We start from the raw sequence: 27244 nt of genomic DNA, 5'->3' as shown, positions 1-27244 counted from the left end.
ACAGTTTGCCAATTCTTTTCTTCCAATGGAAATTACTGAGAGATTGCATTTACCCTGTTGTCAATATTTGCAGTAGCAGAAGTCTTCGGGGTGATTTACAGCATTTAATTGGGATTTTCGTTTAATAATAATTATCTCTTCTTCCACCTTCAGTAAATAACTGTGTTTCACGTCATCCCGGTATATCTGATATACTATTAAAACACTATAAAAATGATCAAGTACCCGTTATTTTATTGGAACATCACTAGTTTCAACTCCTCAAGGGTACCAACTTGAAAAGTTTTATTGTGTTACAATAATCAGTAGTCCTAAAAAGAACAAAGAAGAGTGAATACTGATATACTATTTATATAATTATATTAATATAGTTGTTTCTTGTTGGGTAATAATGATCATTAATACAGCTCAATAAATATATTTTATCACAATGAACAAATAAACAATTTCCATGAAAGTTGAGATAAATGAATTTATTATATTTTTTCATAGCCTATAAATGAATATCGGGCACCGAGCTTCGCTCGTCATTTTTATTGATAAACATAACACAATTCTTTAAAATGATCGTCTTCATATTTTACAGCTGGCTATACGTCAGCTTATTAATTTCGGGGATGAGATATTTTGATTCTCCACAGACGCACTCGCTCACTCTTTTTTATTATCCACAGACGACGAAAGTCTCAGCTGTTTCTACAAGGATGAATTATCCTTTTCATGTCGTTCAGCGAGTTTTCCCAGGAATGAGACCTAGTGCAATCGAATTTTTATATCATAGACCTAATATGTTCCAAATTTCGTGAAAATCGTTAGAGCCGTTTTCGAGATATGTTAGACATGAATAACCATAAATAAATATAAATAACCAAATACAAAAATACAGAAATTGCTCGTTTAATATACCGTAATAGGATTTGACAACGGATCAGTGTTAGAAAAAGTTATTATAGCTATCTGCTTTGTCTTTGACATGGGTAGCAAACCTATGTTAATCAGGTGCTGATTTTTAAACATGAACCTCACTATAGAAGTTACTATTCTTCCTTTGGATCACTTAAAATTTAATATAAAATTATTCTAGCTTCTTGCTCCAAAGTTGGCCATCTACTTTGAAATCTATTCAACTCAATGAATAGTTTTATGCATAATCCTTGAGCCATAGGCTATATTATATCCACCACTGATTCAAGGGCTAACTTTCAAATAATTCTTGTTGATAAAAAATTCACTGGAGTAGGGAGATTCTTATTTTTCTTTGTGGGTGGGACATTTTAAAACAATGAGCACTGCTCATATACGGCATTTCAATAAAGCACGTCCTGTGTGGAGATATTTCAATCCCACCTGACTTTTAGAACTGAAGTGAAAAATATCAATAAATTAGGAAGGTCAAGGTGAGTTTCTATGGAACAAAACTAGATTTCAAAAGATGTTTTGACAAGATTTTTGAGGCTGCTTGCTGACTCCAATATCAACAAAAAAGGATAAACTTCAACTTGCTAGGAGTAGTTTGACCACCTTTTTATTAGGCATGATATAAACATTTTTGTGATTTTGATTATCGTATATTTAATAAACGAAAATCATCTACAAGGTGGATTTTTTATCGGTTACAAAAGTGCACTGATTTAAGCCGCTGTTACGCTGGTTTGAGCATGAATAGTCTCGTTCACCTTGATATAGGTGTTTGATAATGAACTCTACTTGAAATATGATATGCCTTGAAGATAATTGGCTTTCCCCATCTGTTAGTTTCATTCTCTTCAAATCAGTGTAATTCGAAATGGTTGATATTTGCGGTTTTGTTTTTAGAAGAAAAGGTGTGACGAGTTTCATAGAAGAGGTGTTCAGATGGAGAAGATAATTTTTGATACCCATGAGAATAGCATTCAGATTCAAATTATAAATCATAATAAAATCATCTCTTATAGTACCAAACAAATGTGATTTACTGTGATGTTATCCCTATAAATTGTTCATTTCCAGTTATGGAATTTATTCATCGGATAATCCTTGAATTCAGAAACAATAGTAAAATATAAAGGTAACAGGCGTATTGAATTCTTGCACCCGGTACATTATGATCAGAAATTTTCTCAAAAGTACATTCTGATCAGATATTTTTTATTCAAAATAATGACAAGAAATTTTGAATGTTACTATGTTTTGAAGGAAATAAATTCAAACAATACACTCAAGTAATAAGTATTGGAAAAATATTGAATAAACGTTGAAAATCATACTATAAAACATAGATAGAACCATAACCGCTGTGTAGGCTATTCCTTTTCGAGACTTGGGCTATCGTTAAATCAAATCTTAAAATCCTCAAGCTAAAAAAATATGTCTTGCTATACTGTATTCTTTTCTTTCTCATTGTAGTTAGGCTATATGCCATTGTTACGTTTAATGTAATAATATTGATTTAAATCATTCAATCCATTATTTTATCAAGTTGAAATATCTCAATTCCTCATTTTACCAACTTGATATCTCTCCTTGTTATTGAAAGTTGGAAATATTGAAGTGTCTCCAGCCTATAAGAATTTCAATGTTCTGCAAAATTGTCCTGTGGTAAATTACAAAGAGGAAGTCGTAGACTGAGAACAATTTTGCTTCATTTACATCCCATTTTAATCAGTTTCTAAATTTCAAGTAGAAAGAGTGTTATTGAGAAGACTGGAACCAATGTAGGCCTGGGTATTTTGGGGAAGTCAAAGAGATCACTTCAATGTAATGGTTTTATTATAACTCTGAGAGTTCAATCAATTTATTGGATGCCTTTGAACACTGTTCGGAACTGGATAGAGTTCAAGCTCACTGATAATCCTTGATTCGACCTTCAAGTTTGAAAAGAGAACAATGAACTGGTTATGAACGAGCTATAAATTAGGTTCGAAAGAGTCAAGTTCTTGCCTATGTAATTTTCCAATTCATCCGACCTTCCTAGCCGCTCCAGCTGTAAAAAAAGCACAAACTTGCAAGCTGGAGGAATATTGAGTTAGCTCTTTGTTCATCAGTTCTCAAGAAGTTTCATTTTTATTGTGGAAATTTTTGCTGCAGGGGTATAATTATTTGCATCACTATACTCGTTTGCTTGTGAGTTATATCGTCTGCCTAATAATTCACATCTGGGATATGAGTAATAGAACAACACTCTCAAAGCAGAAGATTTAGCTTTGCACCTGAAATTTCTAATAAATCTAGTTCAGCTCCAAGTTGTTGCTTTTGTGCCAGTCAAAAATTTTTTTCTTCTGTTATATGGATATTCTCCTTATCCATGTCCTTTCTCCACTTGTTTTTACTAAATTTCCCAGACTTGAAATTTTACTAGATTTGAAATATGGTACCATAGCCACCTCTATAGACCTGTATTAGAGGTGGCTATGACGGTACTGAGAGAATTCTCGAGTAAGAGTTCTATAAGATCTTTTTTCACCCGTTCTGGGCGCAATCTTGGACAGTTTCATTCTTCAAATTTCCTTCTCTGGAGAAGCTGCGTTTACACCAAAGCTATTAACAACATGTTCATTTTTCCGTCCTTATAGATTCTATTAGATTGAACATAACTTATCATACACATGATGAACATATGTGTTTGTCAAGCACCGTTCAATCTTATAGAATCTACAAGGACGGAAAAATGAACATTTTGTTAATAACTTTGGTGTAAACGCAGCTTTAGATTTTCAGTCAATATTTGCAGTAGCATAAGTTGTTTTTCCGTCCTTGTAGATTCTATTAGATTGAACGTTACATATCATACACATGATGAGCATATGTGTTTGTCAAGCACCGTTCAATCTTATGGAATCTATAAGGACGGGAATAAAACATTCTGTTAATAGCTTTAGTGTAAACGCAGCTTAAAGCTTAAAGATATTCAGTCAATATTTTCAGTAGCAGAAGTTATCAGCTTTATTTATATAGGTAGCTTTCATTGGATAGTTGAAATAATTATCATAAAGTTCTAAGAATATTTTCTCATAAATTCTTCATTCAAAGTGCCTAACATGAGGGCGATGAGGAATGGTGGATAGGGCGCCAAAATAGCACGAAACTTACTGGACCGTCTTCAAAGTGATTCTCAAGAACGGACGTAGCCAAGCACGCTATGACTGTCTGACAACCAAGTAAAACATAAGGAAAACCAATCAGAACGATTCTATAGTAGCTGGTTCAACGGTTCTGATTGGTCCACGTTATTCGTTGTTATACGCGCCCAAAGGGTGCTTGGCTAACAACACTCTTGAAATCCGTTGGTTTGTTGAAATTTGCCCTCACTTTTGATTCAACTCAAATAGAATCTCAACGATGAATCACTTGTTCTGATTTCCTTTGAAGAATATATATATAGATCTTTGATCTATATATATAAAAGCGAAATGGCACTCACTCACTGACTGACTGACTCACTCACTCACTCACTCGCATAACTAAAAATCTACCGGAACAAAAACGTTCAAATTTGGTAGGTATGTTCAGTTGGCCCTTTAGAGGCGCACTAGAAATCTTTTGGCAATATTTTAACTCTAAGGGTTGTTTTTAAGGGTTTAAAGTTCGTCTTTTAGCATGTATATTCTTCTTCTCCCAATCTCTTAATTATAATTGAAATTTCCATATCATATGTTACTATAGAACTATAATCTAGATAGAATACCTCTTCGAAACAGTTGTTAACTGGCAACTAAATTAATAATTTTGTCAGGTTGGCATTAAGTTGAGTTGACTTTGTTAGGTTGGCACCAAGTTGAAGATTTGAATGCATTTATCGTGGAAAAATTGATTGGGCACTGCTACTTCAATCCTGGGAATATTATATTATTAGCCGTCAGGCTCGCTTCGCTCGCCATATCCGTTTAGCCAGACGTTTAGTCTGGACTCCCGACTGGATTGTCCTAACATATGATAAAAATGCTCAAATGAAAAATGCTGATCTCATTCTTGGACGACCCAGTCGGGGGTCCAGGGGGCGGAGCCCCCTGGCTAGACGGATATGGCGAGCGAAGCGAGCCTGACGGCTAGTAGGAATATATAGATCAAGTTCATCGATGAAACAGAACAAAATATTATTACTCCAATGGAGAATGATGTATGCTACTATAGAGGGACACATTCTAAACAGTCAATATTCTTCATAAATACATTAATGCTTCCCATTCAAGCAATTCTAACATTTCACAATAATAGTTCAGTTTTGACGGTTGACACCAAGGACATTACAACAATATAAACAGCCGACCCTCAGCCTTCCTATTTTAATGACGTCACCACAACTTTCACCATGGACTTGTCCAGGTAAGTTGAGAGCAGCCAGTCTACAGTGAGATTCACGTTACAAAGTCAGCACCTGATCAACATTGGTTTGCTATCCTTGTCTGTCATCTGACATAACAGATGGCTGCATCCTTTTCTGGCTCTGCACCGGTGTCAAACCGTTTATTGTGAACCAAGATGGAATAAAATAAACTACCATAATATCTAATCTCAATTATGAAAATTTATTAATCATAGAAATATCCAATATTTTCTCGACGAATAATAAAAAAATATATTTTTATATGGGATTGATCAATTATGAACATTTATTATTAAATCATAAAAATATATAATATTTTATCGACTATGAAATATATTTTGATATAGAACTGATCTTTTTAAATAATAATTGAGTATTAATTTTATTCACTTTCCTGTAAGAGATATGACAGCCCAAGTACAGGAAAAGGAGAGATACTACCAACAAAATACATCGCTTCCAAAACATATATGGTACCATACATAGAAATCTGAAGAATAATGCTAGCCAGAGCACCAGGCTAAAATTTTACAAAACTATAGCTGCACCAACCATTTTTTATGAATGTGAAACCTGGGTGTTGTCAGGGCCAGAGGAAAGTAGACTACAGGCATCTGAAATGAGATTTCTCCGAAGAACCTATGGTGCAGCCGAGAAGATCATTTAAGAAAAATACTGAGATAAAAAACCAACTTAATGGCTTTTCTATAAATGAAAAGATATCTCAGAGTAGGTTTAAATGGTACCAGCATGTGAATAGGATGGAGGAAGACTGGCTAGAAAAATTTATGCTCAACTACCAGCCAGTAGGCAAGAGAGACCGAGGCAGTCCAAGGAAAAGATGGACAGATATGAGGTTCGGAACAGGCAGAGATGCCTAACCCCTAAAAGGTAGAAGAAGAAGTTAATTTTATATCAGATATACAGGAATTACACATATACAGGAACTTGAATCACAGCTATAGGAGGCGGTGGTGACAGAAAGATGACAACATTGCTGTCCCATAATTTTCACTTATTTATAAAGTGAATCTCACTATTATAGTCGATGATTGCTTAGGGCCAAGCCACATGGAGCGTTTTCTCAGGCGTTTTTGCACAAACAGCGGACGAGTCGGCAGGGCAGCAAGCTCTCAGATCGGCTGATTATCTGCTGATTGAGTTGACGTTCGTGAATCAGCTGATAATTAGTTGATCTGAGAGCTTCCTGCCCTGCCGAATCGTACAAAAACGCCTGAAAAAACGCTTCATATGGCTTGGCCTTAAAGTAGGCTATCTTAAGAAACTACACGATTTTGTATAAGCGACAATGCAAAATCCTTGGGTGCGTGTCGTTTCTTACATCCACTTGACTACGCTGTCCTCACTAAGAAGGCTGTAAGTGCAATTGTACAATGTATAGGTATAAATTCGAGCACTAGATACAGTTATGAAGGTGGAGGAGGATTGTACATAGATATACACTGCACCAGATGTCCTCTACTTCCAACAAACCGTTCACCTTCTTCGAAAATTCCTCGACTAGCTTATACCAACATATATGTATAAATTCAAACACTAGATACAATTTGTAAAGGTGGAGGAGGATTGCAAATAGATATACACTGTCCTACAAAACGTTCACCTCCCTCGCAAATTCCTCGTCTAGCTTCTGAGAGATCTCAGAGCGATAAGGAGAACACTGGTCTGAACTGGACAACAGACAAGGATAAATGATAGAAAACAAACAAGGAGATCCCAAAGCAAGGAAAATACATTTGTCAGGAAATAAATATAAACAACAATAAAGTGATATTCAACTATGTGAAGCAAGAGCACAAGAAGTTTGAATGTAGTGGAGATGTATATCTGTATATCAGCAGGTTGTAGCCTTATAAAGTAGTGCAGTATATTTATGTATTTGGCAGGCCATAGCGCACCCTCACGATGTTCATTAATTGAAGTGGAAACTAGTTCGAGGTGCGACTTTGACCTACATAATAATTTCGTTACGAAGCTACTGCCACACATGTGGAAAAAATTGAGAGCAAAGTATTGTAAACATGTTTACATTGTGGGAGGAATTTGGGTTGGCATACAGGTGAAGGTGAAGGTAGAGTACATTTATAGAGAAATACATAATTTGTATCAATACATTACATTATTGAAAGACTAGTAACAATCTATGGGCCCACCTTATATATACAGGAACTCAACTCATAGATTGTGTGAGTAAATAGCAAACAAATTGTGTGAGTGCAAAGTGATATTCACTTCAAACCGATCATTGTTTAAATGTGAAGCGTTGATTTTATTCATAAGAAATGTTGACTAGCAGTCAAGATTTTTTACAATAAATGAATTTTATTTATTAAAAAGTGATTTAATAATAAGCGTTCGTGATCGAAAACAACATTGGAGAAATGTTGAAAGTTTGAATTGAATCTTACTAGGCCTATAGATTGTTTTCTAGTTGAAGCATAATTTAGTTTTAGGAATACATACACTGTTTTTGTGAATTTTAAATTTTTGAACAGTTCAAACTGATTTGCATACGTATTATACGTAGTGATACATTATTTGATCATTACGTATTGATAGAGAAGTCTGAAAAATGAACTGGAGAATTTAAAAGATCGTTTTAGTTTTAGTATGATTAAAGTTTAATGACAGTCTGATCTGTTACGTTACTGCAAACCTATCTCTCATATTCTCTCTCTCTCTCTCTCTTACACTCTCATTGTCTTTCTCTCTTTGGTAGAGAGTGTGGAAAGGATATTTTGAATATTCTTTCCGAAGAATGGACATTGATATGTCCAAAGCTCCGCCAATTTATGTAGATGCATAACGATATTATCTATAGTTATTCCAAATTGCTTCTTTTATATAATATATACAGTTAAAAAATTATCATTTTCTTAGTCTATATTAAGTAAATTATTCATCTATAATATTTTGCTGTATTGTAAGCTATTGAATATAAGTGTATAAGCCAGTATACAGGTTGATTCTTGATTATGGTGGGATAATTTAATACGTGATAGTAGAGGTAAAAATAAGAGAAAAAGTTCTAATAAACATATATCCATAAACGCTTCATTAGCGAGCTATACAGAGTGAAAGATTTCGCCCGGAATTCATTTCCTCTGGTGAAATACACCGATGTTGAAATGTTTGGGGACTTAGTTTTTGAAAAAAACTTATGGTGGATTTTGGTATAAGTTTAATGTCATTTAGATATGTTACTTTCATATAAAAATAAAATTTTTCATAAAAAAACGAATAGTTTATTTGCATTCAGCTGCAACCTATGAGTTATTAGTTCTCTCCTCATAAAACAGAACATTTTTGTGGTGTAATGTACTACAAAAGAATACATTTTTTAAAACTTTTATTTAAATTTAGTTTACACAGCTCACATATTTCTTTTCAGAATTAAATTCTCTATAAAATTTGTTGCGAAAAATTATTAGTTCACTGGGCAAGAAAGTTATTGGGCATCAAACGTAGAAGTCTGTGTTTTTCTACTTAGATTTTTTGCATATTTCAACTTTTTTCTCAAAACCTACTCACACTACAGCTTCCAGACTAGTTTTATTCAATATTTCAGATATTTTTTCATATGAATCCACTTAAGTTTTCCAAAAAACTAGTTACCAAACAATTCAGCATCGGTGTATTTCACCACAGGAACTGAATTCCGGGCGAAATCTTTCAACCTGTATAGTTCGCTAATGAAGCGTTTATGTATGTACGTTTGTAAGAACTTTTCCTCTTATTTTTACCTCTACTATCATGTATTAAATTATTTTACCATAGTTAAGAATCACTCTGTATATTGCAATCTACATAAAGTACTCAATCAATCAATCAATCAATCACTCTCTCTAACAGATCTAGAACCCTAGAACCTAGAACCCTAACTCCGCCCGTAATAAAGGCAAATATTCAACTCTATTCCCCCTCTCATTCTCTCAAACTATTACTCTCTCTTTCTTATTGTACTCTTAGCATTAGAATAGAAAGAGATAAACTATTAATGTACGAGGGACAAACTAATGTACTTGTAGGATTGGACAATCATAGAACTAACAATATATCGCTCAACAGAACATGAATCTGTGAGAACTCTAGCCTTTAAATAATTAAAACCCAATATCAAGGGGGCCAGTTAGATAAAGCGAACAGACCAAACTAAATTATCATTATTATAGCAATCACAAAATATTGTTCACTATCGAATTATCAGGAGTATTGATCAAAATTACCAAATTCTCTTCTAAAGGTAACTGAACGCCTCCAATCCCTGGTTCTCGGTTCAATTAATCCAGTTTAGTCCAACAATAGAATAACAATACAATCTCCAATTCAGCCAGAGTGAACCAATAATGAGTTTCATAATGCGGATCAATCGAAGTCGGAGAAAGGGCTTTACGTTAACGTTTGTAAATTAATGGTTTTACGTTAATACCATATGCTTAACACGGGAATCGTTCAACTTTCTGGTTGAATGAGCTGGTTAGTAGCTGACAGTTGATTTCTGTCAATTTGTTATCTAGACTACGAGAGCAGGACAATAGCGGTTGAAGTCAACTCGAATGAACTAATTTCCAAGACATGGCTTGTGTACAGATGCTATTTAATTTAATCGCTGGAGAACCTCTGACCTGTCAATAAATTTACAATAGCCGTGTTGACATTATGACCTGCCAACTTTATAATATATACTAGTTTCCAATAATACCTACACGAGAATGTGACATGTTGAAGTTTTGAAACGCAAGTAAAGGTCTTGACTTTCTTTATAATACATAGAAGTAGGGGAGTGGTCATGCAATGTATGGAATGAACCAGTTACTTTTTTTCTAACATTTACTTGAAATTCTTATAAATTAGGCCTACAGCAATATGTACAACACTAGCCGTCAGGCTCGCTTCGCTCGCCATATCCGTCTAGCCAGGGGGCTTCGCCCCCTGAACCCCCGACTGGATCGTCCAAGAATGAGATCAGCATTTTTCATTTGTAAGACGATCATATGTTAGGACGATCCAGTCGGGGGTCAGACTAAACGTCTGGCTAAAAGTATATGACGAGCGAAGCGAGCCTGTCGGCTAGTAATATAATATTCCCAGGAATAGCTATGATTGAAGTAGCAGTGCCCAATCAATTTTTCCGCGATAAATTCATTTCAATCTTCAACTTGGTGCCAACCTAACAAAGTCAACTCAACTTAATGCCAACCTGACAATATTATTAATTTAGTTACAACTTAACAATTGTTTCGAAGAGGTACTCTCTCTAGATTATAGTTCTATATTAACATATGGTATGGACATTTTTCAATTATAATTAAGAGAATAAGAAGAATATACATGCTAAAAGACGAACTTTAAACCCTTAAAAACCAGAGTTAAAATATTGCCAAAAGATTCCTTAGTGCGCCTTTGAAGGGCCAACTGAACATACCTACCAAATTTGAACGTTTTTGGTCCGGTAGATATTTAGTTCTGCGAGTGAGTGAGTGAGTGAGTCGTCAGTCAGTCAGTCAGTGAGTGAGTGCCATTTCGCTTTTATATAATTATATAGATAGATAAAAGATGCAAATTCGCAAGAGAATCGCAGGTGAATCGAAATATCGGATAAGCGAGTATCGGATGAAGGAGGTTTCACTGTATATCAATATTACTCAAATAACATATCACAAAAAAATGCCAACCAACAAGAGATTTATGAACTTTCTGTTTCTCAACAAGAACTATCCGATGAAGGGCGATACAATCTTTTTGAATTATCTTCTCAACTATCGATTTTTTCTTCATTCTCAGTGGAGAGCATAACCCTTCTAGATGACACTCCTATGCAAATTTACAACGGGCAATTTCTAATGAGGATGTAGAATTTCCTCATTACTTCATACTATAAAGTTTCATAAGTCACTCCTTTGACCACTAAATCAAATCTCTCTCTTTTTGATAGCTCGAAAAAATTTGTCAGCAACGAACGATTTCTAATGAATCGTCTGCAGTTATCAATTTGAGGTCTGAAGAGGATCGTGATTAGTACGAAATATTTTAGAAGAAATTTTGCCGGCTGCGATTAGGTAAATATTACGTAAGCAGGCGTTCAACTATAAATCCAAAAATAATGACCCACTTGTGGCCCGTATCTGAGAATATGAGAAGAAGGAGAGTGGTAAGATAGAGAGAGAGAGAGAGAGAGAGAGAGAGCGAATGAGAGAGATACGTATTGGCGGCTTCAACCAACTGGAAAGATGACTAACTTGAGAGATGATGCTAATACGGTGGACAGTACTTGGAGCCAGACTCCGTTAAATACCAAAATACCATATATGAGTTGTAAAATCGCTTCTTGTTGGTTTGGAATACACCTAAAGCTGTAAGTCAATTCATTTATCATCACCATCATCATCAGCAGCAGCTTCATCATCAATTACATTACCCACGCACAAGCCTGAAGCTCATGTGGGCATCATCTTCAGCAATAAATAAAAAAGCTCTTATTCTACTCTAGAAGGACTTTCCTATTCTGAAAGACGCCTATATTCTCAAATGAATCTTTTACTTTGAACGGACTCCTATATCCTGAAAGGCTTATCACTATTATAAAAGAACTCATAGACTCCTCTATACTAAAAAGACTCCTCCATTCCAACAGACGTCATTATCTCATCTTAGAGGTCTCACGAATATAAGCTAAGGAAGTTTCTCAATTTTGAATGAAAAAGACTAAGAAATTGTCAAAAAACCACTGATTTATTGATAATTAGAAAGACCGGTTTCGGTTATTACACCGTTGTCAATCTCTGATAAACAAAGATTTATCAGAGACTGTTTATCAGAGATTGACAATGGTGTAATAACCGAAACCGATCTTTCTAATTATCAATAAATCAGTGGTTTTTTGACAATTTCTTAGTCTTTTTCATTCAATATGAATAATTACCACAATATCAACTTCTCAACTACACAAAAAGTTTCTCAATTTTTCTGAGTAGCCTGCCAAAATATGCATGGATAAAAGGCCGCAGGTAACCTTTGGTGAAGTCACCTGTATCTTCGGAACAATTATATGAAGAATGAAGCCAGGTAACCTTCAGAACTCGAGATTTATCTTATCAGTATGTTATTGTGATTTCTAATAGAAGATTAGGAGAGAAAATAACTGGAATACTAGACATTTGTCTATGAGCCAATGTAAGTAAAATCAAAATATATAACTAGATGAAATAATAAAACAATTACTCCAATAGATTCATTGCAATCAACCGGTAATCTATATCTCTCCATTCAACGAAACGGTAATATTATAACAAGTGCATTAATAATGTGCAATACATGGTATTCAAATTTAAAGTTGAGTGAAAGAAAAGAGCATGGTCAATTTTATAATGAGAGCCTTAATAATATTTCAGCTATTCAGGAAATTGTTGTGCTAATTCCATTAGACTCAGGATATTGTTTAATATATGATTTCATATTAGTATTAATCATAATACAGTAATAGATAATAATATAATGTTGATAAATCGAAATGTGAGAATCGACACTTTAAAGAGAAAACCTTTACTCACAAAACTGTGCTGCTGCTGTTATTGTTGAGAGTTTTCTTCAATATTCAAAGGATTTCATTTTATATAATCTAAGAAACAGTGGTGGAAAATTGGTTATCAACAATATAACTATCACAAACTAATGAGAAACAGTATTGAAAATGCATGATAAAATAATATTTTTTGACTGTAATTGATGGAAGATTAATAATTATTGTATTTGTGAATCACTGTAAATCAATTGTAAATTACAGGTAATTGGTTGATCAATCACAAACTGATAGGAAACAACATTGATAATTTATGATAAACTGATTAAAATATAATGACAAAGTAATATGGGGAACAATGTGTGAAATGCATTATTTACTTATTCTGGACTTTGTTGTCAAATTATCAGCAACTTTTGACGCGGGAAAAAGATGAGCGGTTGCATTTTCCGCTACAACCACGACAACACAGGCCAGCAAACGAAGCACAAATGAAACATTCATCGCGATTTTCATCTGGGAAAACTGTTTTTCCCCTATTTCCAACTGTTGTCAAAAGTCTCACACTAACAGTTAACGTAACTGAAATCGCATCCAACGATTGAATTGGAAATTGAAAATTAAATTGTCCAACGACAATTGAAAATGTAACTGAACTGAATTCTTATCTAACTTGGAAAACGTGACTGAAATCGTATTTGAAGATCAATCTAACTTAATCGTAACTGAAAAACGTATCTTAAGACGTATCTGAGTTGAAAAACGTAACGGAAATTGTATTTAACTTGGAAAAAGTTACTGGAATAGTATGTAACTTGAAGAACTTCTTGAAAGTAGGTGACGAGATCCTGATCAGTGATTGAAAAACCACTTTTAGGTTATGTTGTTGAAAGAATTCACGCGTCTGTCACCGGTACAGACTTGGAGATAACTGGTAACCGGTAACTGATTCTTGAGACTCGCAGACTAGTATGATAGGATAGGGGAAAGTCAATGAAGACCACCACCGGACTCACTCAAGGTTTCTCTGTCTCTCATTCTAACAGAAGATCTGTCTCTTTCTGTCTTTCATTCTAACAACATATCTATTTATTTCTCTCTCTCTCTCTCTCTCTCTCTCTCTCTCTCTCTCTCTCTCTCTCTCTCTCTCTCTCTCATTGAACAACAACAAGTCTGAAAGACTTCTTTAGCGGCATTGCTTCTTGGATTCTTCTGCTCTACTGGTTTTAGACGCGAAGTTTCCGAAAGGATAAAATCCTATATAGTGAGGTCCACGTTATAATGGCAGTGGATAAACATAGAAGAATAGCGATGCCGATTCTCTGCGTTAATTAATTATATTTCTACACTGTCAAAAACATAATTGGTATCGTTGTGGACCTAGAAAAGTATAGTACCACCAACTTTGTCGAATGATAGACAAGGATAGCAAAACCAAAGTTGATCAAATACTGTCATTATAACGTGGACCTCACTATGGATGAATGAAGTATAGATATAGATGACATAGGATCGAGGAAGAGATATGGAAGACCTTCCTCAAGCACAGAGTTGTCCAGTGGGATGATATGCCTATATCATAAAGTATTGAGTATAGAAGGATGTACATTATTCGTATTGGAAAATTGATATAGTTTTTGCCCCAATTTTCAATTCTCAAGTAGAACTTTCAATTGAATTCATCAATCATCATACATCACTGACATTACACTGTCATGAGTTGAAAATACTATATTGTAATATAGTGAGATCTAAGTTATAATGGCAGTACTTTATAAACATTGGTGTTGGTGTTACTATCCTTGTATATCATTCGGCAAAGCAAATAGCTCTATCCTTTTTTTAGCTCCGCAACGCTCCCGATCGTTTTTCAACAATGTAGAAATGTAATTAATTAGCATAATAAAATCTCAATCATGAAAATTCATTATCAAATCATGGAAAATACATTTTCCTAATGAAAAAATAATTTATAATTGATAAATATTTTATAGTTTAAACAAGAATGAACTGTTAATATCTCATCAGATATACAGGTATTAGCCATATTCTAGTGGCAAGGCAAATAATCAGCAACGCTATTCTACTATCATTATGCACTGCCATTAGAACATGGACTTCACTAAAGGCAACCTACATATTGGCTAATACATATTGTAGGCTATAGTAGGAATATGTTTACCCCCTACAATTCAACCCCCGTTTAATACTGAACAACGGTTTATAGCTAGATCAATATCAAAACTATGATTGATGAAATTAAAAGTTTCAAATTAATCATATTGGTGCTACACACACCAAATCAGCTCATCATAATTGAATTTCACACTTAGTAATCATTTCAACTTGATACAATGTGATACAATGAAAGCTCACTAACCGTGAAAATAATGAGAATAATGCACCTGACATCGAAAATTCATCTAAGACTATCTTCACATTCTCTCATCACATATTATTCTCAATCACTTCCAATTACATGTTAACAGGTGTGGGAGTCCCTGTCGATAAAAAACTTTCATACGGATAACATTCAAACATTTATCGCACTTTCCATCATGGGAATGCCATGCCAATATTTGTTATCGGTGAAGTGAATGGTATTGACCTAATTAGTAACAATGCTACTAAATGAGTTTGCTGGGAAAGATTTATCAACCCATTTAAATGACATTGCTAGTCAAGAAATTCAATAGTAGGCCTATCAATACAGCTATCATTGTTTTACATGATAATTTATGTACTCAACACGTCACGACTTTTAGAGAGATCATGACTTGAAATAGATGTTTATATCCGTTTCTAAGGTTGGAAAGTATTCAGATTTAGTGGTTTCCACGCTGGCAACTTTCAGGTTTAAATAAAATTCTTACTATTTCATTCACCATCATTTTCAATGCTACAATTTACATTATTTGAAACAAGATTGGAAAAAGTCCTCCAGAGGTTGAGAGGGTGTGAGTGACACTAAAGATTTTATAAAGAGATCTTTTGAAGAGAGAGATAGAAAGATTTGTCCAAAATGCTGTTGAAGCCTGCCAAAACTTCAAAATATTTCCAATTTTTTCAATTCACATTTACATAAATCTCAATATAGTTTACGTCATTATAATCATGATCATTTCATTTTTACAAGAGTAATCCATCTGATGTTGAAGAGCTGAAATATGGTATCAAGTTATGAGCAATAATATTGAATTTATTTATTTATTCATAAACAATAAATTACAATTCAGGTAAAATAACAGGCATTTGTCCAAAACTGCTTCAAACCTCAATAATTTAGAATAGAAAGAGTAGAATGTAATTTGAAGATATACAATAGCCCTATAGAATTATTGTGTCTATTTGGAGATCAATATTTGTAGGATATTCGGAAATTATAAATCAATAATCAACACATTATTCATTAGAAACTTCAACAAAGTCAAAATATTTTGAGACATTCCATTGTACGCAAACTGAAAAGAGTTTGCTGATGATGGAGATAAGATCTGGGGAATATTTCAACATTCCTTTGTTAGAGAAAGAAATTAGCGAATTGCTGATTGCTACCTGAATAATATTGTTAATGAATAAATAAGTGCCACTAATGATATTCAAACATACCTTGAGGCGGAGAGTCGAAAGAGTAAAAATATCTGAATGGAATTCAAGATTGTTGATAATGATAAACAATATTTAATTAGTTAGCTCATGAAATGTAACATTGATTATCATCCAGTCATCAAGAAACCGACAGAAAATGAAGTGAAAAATCCCTCTTTGATAATAAATATTCAAATTGGCTCAGGAATATGAATACCAGCAGGAAATATTCCAAATAATATTATAAAAATATTATTTTCCCTGGAATGATTCAACCCAATTTTGTGTATAGCATGAGATATTCTATTCACATCTCAACCTTAAAGATAACAAAAACCGAGATTTGTATCTCATCTTTGACAGTCTATAGAATTTGAGTAGAAGATTATAGAACAAATCACAACCAACAATAAGAGAGCAGCAATCCAGTAGCAAAGACAACGGCCAATCAGAGTTGAGGAATGGAGAATTGAATCAATCACAAGCAAACAAATGAGAGAGTAGCAGTTCAAATGTCAAGACAACAACCAATCAGAGTTGAGGAATAACGAATTCAACCAATCACAAGCTAACCAATGAGAGAGTAGCAATTCATTGTCATGGCGAGAGCAATGTGAATTTGCATCTAGTAGTCTATTTCAATAATAACTTTGGATCCGTTTGCTCGTATATGTGATGATATAAGAGGGTGACACTTTGAAGAGTGCCTTAAGGAGAAACTGAATAAATCCGACCCTGGATGAAGATGGAAACAATTGGGATAATATTTTAACATAATCCACACTTCATCTTACCACATACCTCATCCACATTTCATCCAACTGTTACATTTGCTATTATTCTCACTGGATTAAACCTTGATCCAGTAAAGCCAAGCCTTTAATACAAACTATTTCAGTACGACTGTAAAAAATCACTCAAGCATGGTATCTCTCAACGACACTGAGGTCTTCTCGATCCAAAATGCTAATCAGAAGACATGCAGAAGCTGAGATCCAGAATGAATAAACATTAAATAGAACACGCCTTTATTTCGCAGTAATTTGCATCGATGATAGTTCACTTACTTGTTGGGAAGGGCATACGATAACCAAGAGAATTATATTTTCTATAGTTTCTATTTTCTACTTTTTTATTGTTTATTCTTCCCATTTTGACTATTTTCTTGTTTGTATTTTGTAGTTTCATATTTTGCCATGCTATTACCTAATGCAACGTCATGTTACATTGAAAAAAGATTGATTGATTTGCTGCCTTTATTAAAAAGGGCGAAGTTAAGGTTCTCTTGCACTTAACCCTAGATTGATGAGAAGGATTGCAAGAAATGATAATCAAGGAGAAAAGAGAAATAAAACAGGGATGTGAATAGAACTCCAATAGAATAGTAATTAATAGAAATAGAAAGGAAAGATTTATTGTTTGAAAACGAAGCAAAATTTTTCAGTCTCTCTTATTCCAAACACCAAGTGTTTCAAAGTTTATATGAGAGATATGAATGAACACATTCATAATCAACTACACTCAATCATCTCATTGAACACAACTACGTTGACAAAAATTAGGATCAAAAGTAGAAAAGAAGACTAACAATGAAGGACTACAAACATAACTAAAATGATAAAAAACAAAGAAAGAAAGTAGGAAAAAGTGTAAAGATAGGGTCATGAGTGGTACAAGAAAGGTTTAAGGTGGAGAAGAGGTGGGGATATTAGGAAAATGAGAACTTTTTGAATGTCTCAGAACCAATCTCACAATTTGATTAGAAATCAACTGAATCTCAAATTGATTTTGTGTCAGAATTGGAGGATGATGTAAGAAAATAATTCGACTATAAGAAAAAAATGAAACGATTGTTATGAGAGTAACTACATGGCCTACAAGGAGCTTTATTTAGACTAGTACCGAGAAGTGAACCACTCCCTACCGAAAATACGGCCTTGTCAAGTCCTCTTTCGTTTATAAGAAATAGTGTTCAAGTCTCTTTGAGATTCATAGCCACATTAACGACTGCAGTTCAGAAATGTTCAAGGTTCCCAAAACGAAAACATTAACTCATATTTTTGCAAGACAGCTCCAATATTATAAATCGCGGTTGAGCTTTTATTTTGAGGAATACAAGATGGGATTTATGGAAGCCGTTTTTCAAGTTTAAAGATCAGATTTCGTACACAAACTTTTTGTGTCATCAATGTGAATAATGATGTCATTTTCGCCATTAGATACAAAGTAATGTCTCCGTTCCAAGATTGTATGATGTATGTTGTCATATATGCAGACATGGCATTATGGTGATTCATTACCTTTAAAGGTATTTGAGTAACATTTGCCTACATAGTGACAGATTTATATCGTAGGCGACTGATTAATAACTACATCTTTCTTTAAGTTTATATTCCATTGTATCAATTTTTGTTCCACAACTTCCTCTCTCTTCCTCTCATGGTTCCATTAGCCTAAATAGAAAATTGTTCAAGAAACAAGTATCGAAGTACTCAACCTGCATGTCTCTATCATTCTTAGATTCTATCATTCTTATAATGGGATCTTTCAAATATATTACATAACGCACATAATAGTATGGGATAACGTTCTCGATTAGTTTTGGGTTGATGTTTTATCCATTAATTCCAATCTAATTAAGTAATTCTAATCCTGATTGTCTACTAAGAAGATTCAGTCCAATCGTATTTTTCATTTTATAATTTCTCAGTTTTAGGGGTAACGATTCAAATTTGCTAATTTTTCCTTGAACTCTTCTTTATCAAGGAAAGATTCTGGATCAGATTGGAGTAAACCATCTAGCAGGCCTTAATAAGATTGAAATGAACAACATAAATTAATATAATTGACTATTGAAAAAAACGCTTTATTCAATTCAATAGAAGTTGAGATTAAAAAATAATAATCAGCTCCAAGGCTGCTTACTGTAGAGAGAATCGCTAGAAACTGTCAGAATTCTTCACTGCTTTCCACTTAATCAATACTGACAGTTCAAAGTGAATCTCACTACAGTATAGGCTGAAAGTTGAAACACTTTATAAGTCTTTTTGGACGAGCAGAAGTTTTATCCATGTTCAAATAAGGATTTGTTCAAAAAAGGATAAGGATTCATACTTCTTGGCCAACTCACAAACTTTGCTCTATCCAATTATTGTATGAGCTATTCCTTTTGACATGTTATGATTATCAAATCACTAGTTGCACTTCGAAAAATGGTCTAATCTTTAATTCAACTCCTGTATAAAAGCTACTGGCTACTGATGACCAAGCGAAGAGCGATTTATCAGCATTTGAAGCATTCTAAAACCATCAATTAGTTTGGGTTTGAGGCCAAGACTATCTGAGTTCGTGATCGAATTTGTATCGAGCTGTCAATTTCAAGGATTCATATTTTGAATTGCGTTTAGCGAAATATTCTCCTCTAGAGTCTAGAATTAGAGTAAGAAGTAAAACTACATGAAGGTCAAAAACTAGCAAGCATCTAGAACTATTTAACCAATGGATTGAATCTAATTTTTCCAAGATCTAGGATTTATCAAACTGAAGTTATGGTTATATATGTATGTATGTATGTCAATGGCTCAACAGCCCATGGAGGGCTTAGGCCTACCAGCTGGTTGCCAGTTTTATACGGTTATGGTTATGTTTATGTAGAAGCAATAACTTGAAGTATACATTGAAATCTTAGCCAGTAGCATCTTAGCATCTCTAGTTATTGTACATCCTACTTGACGTTTTGAAAACATTTGATCTGAAGAGATACAGTGATTAAACAGTGATTGTAATTATTATAAATTGTCGAAAGCTTCATAAAAAACCTTTCAAATCAGTTCGAAGACATGATATATTTTGGTGATTGCAGAAACTGACTGAATTTTAGTGAATATTATGTAATCATGTAAAAGTGAAAATCTATCCTCTTTTTGGACTTTGTTATTCTATGGAAATTCAGGAGAGAAGTACCTTATTATTTTCTTCTCTCCCATTAATATAAATTACTTTCTCTACTGATATGAGGTAGTTGTTAAAATAATGAGTGAGTAGATGTGAGTTTCAAAAGTTTCATTACAAGTAAGCAGGATTTGTAGAGAACTTGCTTCTCAATAAATATAGGTTAGATGAATTAATAAAAGCCTTGATGAAATACACTTTATTCTTTTAGTTTTACATTATTTACATATAACACAAATTCATTCTCACAGAAAATAATTAAAGTTTCACAGCCAATATAACTTTTTCAAGGGTTCTCATAATAATTTGCAAGACTGAATCGGGAATCGAACCCGACACCGTCAAAACCTCTACTCTATAAAGATAGATGGCAACTTATAAACTTAGGAACTTGAAATTTCTGAACGATCCCAAGATTTTTTAGCCCTACACGCTTTGGTTGCTAGAAAAATAAATCACAGGAGCCAATCATTACGATTCTAGTTACTTGGTATCCGAATCATGCTCAACTAAGAAAGTTCTTGAGAATCGTTCGTAAAAAACTAGAATATATCTTAATACAAAACCTAATACCTTAAATGCATAACTTATTAAATCTTTGGAAATCACAACCTTATCATGAACAGATTTCAGATATGAAGATAGACAAACGTTCTGGTTCTTGGATATACTTGGAAACATAATTTTTTGAAGGTCAGTCATTCTAGAATCAATTAGGCCAGTGACCATTCACATATAGCTCTATTAGAGATGGTTTGAACAGTCTTATAGTTATCGAGAATGAAAAACTGCAGTACTAGGCCTTAGTTTTTACAATATTTAAATATACAATAATTTCATTCTCACAGAAAATGATCAAAGTTTCACAGCCAATATAACTTTTCCAAGGGCTCTCATAATAATTTGCTATACTGAATCGGGAATCGAACCCGATACCGTCAAAACCTCTTCTCTTTAAAGATAGTAATAGTAATTTTATTAAGTAATATTAATTTTCGATCTAAAAAATTAACATGCTTAGAACTCTTCAAAATATTGGGAGACTTGTTCTATACATTGGAATATTAATGTATTGGAAAACAAACAATTGGAGAGCTGCAATGCTTTATCAGAATCAGTAACTAGTAATTGTAATACAACTACTAGAAGTTGTTACTAGTTATTTGAATAGTTTATATTGGTAGATGCTGCTTGGTTATTCAAATTTTGAAAATAGATATAAGGTATAAACATTTTGTATCGATTGAGAGCAGTTATGCTCAAACAATGTTTAAAATGTTCCCAAGAATGATCGTTCTACAAAATTCCCATTCCCCAGACTTGTTTCTCGAACTGCAATCTGTGTTATTATGGCAAAGAGCAACAATCCAATCATAAATTTGAATGGTCAAATCGTAGATTTGAAGTTTTGAATTGAGATGACAATAAATGAGCTAAACATAGGATGACTCAAGGCTAGTAAATAGTATCCCATACTATCCTTATGGATGACTGACCTTCAAAAATGTCCTTTTTCCATAATTTGAAACCTGTCCTGTTATCACAGAGAACAATTTATTTGGGAATTTTTACTTGTTTTATATAGGCTTTGTTGCAGAGTTAGGCACAGTTCCTTTTTTGATGTAGAAGAAGCATCCAGAGCTAACATTCATTGGTTGAGGTTCGGGGATATCTAGCATCTTGACCATGATTGTGACGTAGCCTTGGACACATTGTCCCTTTTCACTGCATCCAGAATCACTGCTAGTAGATGGTGTTTCGCATCTGTACAGAAAAAATATTGCAACATCAAATAATTGAATGGAATTATTATTTTTTATATTATTTTTTCCATATTGAATGAAGATTTCATAAAATGTATGAATTCAGGGCTACTTTCTTGTATTTATAAAATAGAATTGAAGTACCCTTTGAAATTAATAAAAAATAATAGAATAAGAGTAAACATTTATTTGTAATTTATTTTTATAACCTGATGATGGTGTGATCATTGAGACTAGTAGTTGTAATTTGTATTGTTATTCTATTAATTTCGAAGTGTACTATAATTCTATTTTATGAATGAAAACTACTTACATTTTTCAAAACCACTTATTTATATAAACATTTTTGAGACAGTTGGTTCGGTTGAATCACCATTTATAATCTTCTATGAACTGAAAGCTCGAACATTGAGCAGCATAATATAATATAATATAATATATTATAATATAATATAATATAATATAATATAATATAATATAATATAATATAATATAATATAATATAATATATATAATATATATAATATAATATAATATAATATAATATAATGAAGTGTGGGTGAAGCCCAACGATTGGCCATTAGCTGTTGACCAATGAGGGTTGAGCTCAACTGTAATTGGCCGACACAAGACACCCTTAATGGTCAAACGTATTATTATATCCATATTTATCCAATTGATTCAATTATACCATAGAGAAACAATAGCATAGCTTACGCTATTGTTTCTCTATGATTATACTCAATGGAGGGTGGGGGCACAATTCAGGCACAATTCAAATTTGTTTCCGCACCCGAATTTTGCTTCATCATTACAACAATATTTACTATGAAATCATCATATTTGATTCATATTGTTGAAAGATAAGAAGGTTGAAATTGAAAGATAGAGGCCCGTTTTTACAAAAGCATATTGAGTTTTAATCATGGTTAGATTACAAGAGAACCAATCAGAGAAGTATTTTTGAAAATGAGTATTCTCTGATTGATTAGTTAGTTGGTTAATGACGAATTCAACTGCCTTCTCTGCAACCAAGCCTCAATCTTTCAATTTTTATAGTAAATTCAATTTCAATATCATTTATTGCCAATTAGGATATTCAAGACATATTATAAACTCTTTATAATTGATTTTTGAATTGATAATAATATCGGGATAATAAAGCTAGTCATTTTCGTATGATAGAGAAATTGAAAGATTCTCACCTGTATTCAGTTATAAACTGCGGTTCGCCTTTAGTTTTTGTTATGTTGACGGTAAAGGGGCAGTTGGTATTGTTGCCTCTGAGATCGTTCATGTGATATGTTGGAGGAGCGGTTGACGCAGAAATGCTTGAAAAGATCCCGTTCGGTAGGCTAAGTACAGCCACTGGCCCAACAACCAACAGAAAAACTGCAGAACTGGCAGAGTTGAACATGGTGAACTTGTTCGAAATTAGCGGAGTATCGTAGGGTTGACGGCGTGGTGATAGACTGGTGGACTACTCGAGGATGTTCCGACTTAAATATGAAAAGTCAGGAATCCAGGGATCCATACATATTAATTAAATTTTAAACAAATTGATCATTGTAGGAGTTCTGCAATCAGTGGGTAGTAACATTGATAATTCTCCACCCTAGTTTCTCATCCAGGTAAATATGTCTACGTCAGCTCCTCACGTAAGAGGATACTCGATATTAATTGACGATAAAAGTGATTTCTGCAACCCCCACACATCTAGCGATATCAACTCCTGAGGGATCATTGCATTTAAAATAATATGAACGTACAATGTGTTGAAGGCAGCGTCAATTGAATATCACTACTAGCTTCAAATACGTAAACAAATGCTTTAAAAATATACTTTCCCTCTTCTTGGAAGTGCATTACAATCAACACACGAATTAGAAACGTAAACAATTACCAAAAATAAAACTCTCACTATCATAAAATTACGTGAAAGTACTATAAAAAGCATCATAAATCTAAACGTACGTACTGAAGTTTCGTGCTGAAAATTAATCTGATAATCTGATAGGCTATAGTGATATATTCCCTGTATACCATATGAATTTCAAGCAATCAATGCAAGTACCGTATATGATATAAATAATTATTTTTATTAAATAATACTGTATTTTAACTGTCGGAAGTAATTATTGATTAAATGAAACATCATCAGCTAGAAAATAGCTAATTTGAAATCAGGACTCTTGGTTGAGCACGTTAAGGGATATTATCACAAATGGTTTATGACGATTTCCCCTCGTTGAGTTTGCAACTATATTGATATTATGATACAATTCCATCAGCTCGATCACAAAATTAAAACGATAGCAATTGGAATGAGAGGAGATAGCAATAAGTGTTTTTTATTTTTACCATCTACTGCTTCTCATTCAATGTAAAAACCCGAGAGAATAATTGCATGGTACTATTAATAAATTATAGAATATTCGTATTTTTAATTAAAATTCATGAAGGCATTATCTTGCTTTGTTCATTGATCGTGATATTCATTCATGAAGCACCAATCTATACAAATTTGGTCCGAATCCTTGATCAATTATTTTCAAAAACAAACACATTTCAAGTAAGAAAAATCATTCCAACATCTCTCAATCGATTTTCCTTCACATCCACCACTGAATGTTAATTGAGATATGATGATGTCCAACGTGACATCACATACTACCATGGCACAAATTCATTCAGGTTTCAATCCCCATCCAATTATTTTCGAAAACATCGTAATTTGTATCATGTATTTCATCATGAAATTTCGAGAACATCAATCATGTATTTAATACAGAATGAAAAAAAATTCTGATCTTATTTTTCTCCTCCACATCCACCGTTGACGATTACAAAAAGATGGATATGTTAAACGTGATATTTAGTGTGGGCATCAATCAAATTCTTATTCAACCACTTCTAAAAACTACCATTCTTTGACAAATACTTCTCCATCCACCGCTCATAGATGATTGTGATGATGCTTTTGTCAAATTTGAACACACCTCTAGTGAAAACAATCATCCCTTGATCGATAATTATTCTCCATCCACCGCTGACAGATGATTGTGATGAAGATGTTAAATTGAAACAAATCTCTAGTGAAATCAATCATCCCTCGATCGATATTTCTCCATCCACCGATGATTGTGATATAGATTGGAATGAATCTCTAGTGAAATTAATCATCCCTTGACCGATATTATTCCACCATCCACTGCTTATAGATGATTGTGATGATGATGATTATGTCAAATTTGCACACATCTCTAAAATCAATTATCCCGATTAACCTTAGACCGATGTTTCTTTATCCACCGATGTTTTTTCAACACGACATTAGTAAGAATTTAAATCCTTCAAAAAAAGCAAAAACAAACACATCCCATGTGACAATAACCATACCTCGACCGATATTCCACCATCCACCGTCATTAGATGATCGTGATGATGATTATATCAGTTTTGAACACATCTCTATTGAAATCAAACATCCCTTGACTGATATCTTTTCATCCACCGCTGATAGATGATTGTGATATGGAGATGTTAAATTGGAACAAATCTCTAGTGAAATCAAACATTCGTTGACCGATATTTCTTCATCCACCACTCTTAGATGATTTTGATGATGAATTAGTCAAATTCGAACACATCTCCAGTGAAATCAATCATCCCTTAGATTATATTTCTCCACAGATGATTGTGATTATGATGTCAAACGTCAAACTCGGTGTTAGTAGCACACAACGACACAAAACTGGTGATGATGACTCACTCAAATACTCAATAGTGTCCTCATCTTCAGCCGCCTTGGCTGCCAGATCGTCAAGGGCGTCGGCCACCATCATCATCTTGGTCGCTTTTGTCGCAGTGGCAAGCGACTCGGTCGCTCCGCATAACAGGACGCACTTCTCTCCCTGTATTCTGCCTCTCACTCCTGCTGCAGAACGTCTGGTGTCTCCCTTTCCTAGGCCCAGCCAGGAATCACCAATTAATCCTAGTTCTCACAGTTCCCACTCACAGATAATTAAAGGAATTCCTCAAATTCAAGTTCTTCATTTACCATAACATAGAATTAAATACAATTTATATAGTGGAATTGACTAAAATGTTTTCTACTGTGGCATAGTACCATAATAGATTAGCAGTAAAACAGCATAACAATAGAAATAAATCAAAATAGCATAATTCGATTGAATAATCAATATATTTGAAGATTTACTGAATTCACTCGAGTGGAGATCGTAGATGTACAAAAGAGTAAACTTTTCGAATTTTCCAGAACTTTTTAACATTGTGATACTGAATTATTAAGATTGTTATTACGCTGGCCTATGTAAGGTGAGAAAAATAGGTAGATATAGGATTACTTTTCAATTCAATAGAAATTTTTTGAGAATTCTTTTATTTTAAAATATTTTATACTATCTCAACTCATTTCAACTCAATTTATCTGACATTACTTGAATGCTATTGATATCAAATACTTGAAATATAGACTATTTTGTATTCTATTCATAGTTTTTAATATAATTCAAGAACCAGTCCCATTCAAGTTTCTGATTTTGAATACATGAAGATTTACTGTATTCATTTGAGTGGAAATCGTAGATGTACAGATGTACAGTAGAGTAAATTAACCTAATTTCTTTAAATGATTAATTTTTCATGAATGACAATGAAAATGACCCTCGGCAGTCGACATCAATTTACTCAAACAATTGTAACAACATAAATACCACGCGTCCAAAATGGCTGTCATTTTAGTTAGAATTGACAGAGTACAAAGTAATACATCATCTCTTGTTCACGAGAGTTGTCACTTTCATGGTTGGGTAGGAAACTTTTCAGACTGCCCTCGTACAATCAGACAATCGTATCAGTATATAATCGAATAGTATCGGTATACAACCATAGTAACAATCAATTCAATGTGCAATGTGTATGTTTCTATCGTTTTCTCTACTGTCTGTTGTAGACCTAACAAAATACATGATAATCCTCAACAATACATTTTTATTAAAAGAAGGGTGACTCATTTTTCGAGGTTTCCAAAAAACACAAAAAATTTGGTTTTGGAAACCAAGAAATGGAAAGATATTT

At 33.5% G+C, this 27244-nt stretch overlaps 1 protein-coding gene across 1 annotated transcript in view; it reads right to left on the bottom strand.

Moving 5' to 3' along the window:
- Nucleotides 1-27244, bottom strand: part of LOC111045892 (mannose-binding protein C-like) — a 99829-nt gene that overhangs the window by 12122 nt on the left and 60463 nt on the right. The window lies entirely within an intron of this gene.

Source organism: Nilaparvata lugens, chromosome 5 (genome assembly GCF_014356525.2).
Source record: "Nilaparvata lugens isolate BPH chromosome 5, ASM1435652v1, whole genome shotgun sequence".
NCBI lineage: Eukaryota > Metazoa > Arthropoda > Insecta > Hemiptera > Delphacidae > Nilaparvata > Nilaparvata lugens.
The sequence above is the reverse complement of the archived record's forward strand: the minus strand, read 5'-3'. Positions and strand labels throughout refer to the sequence as shown.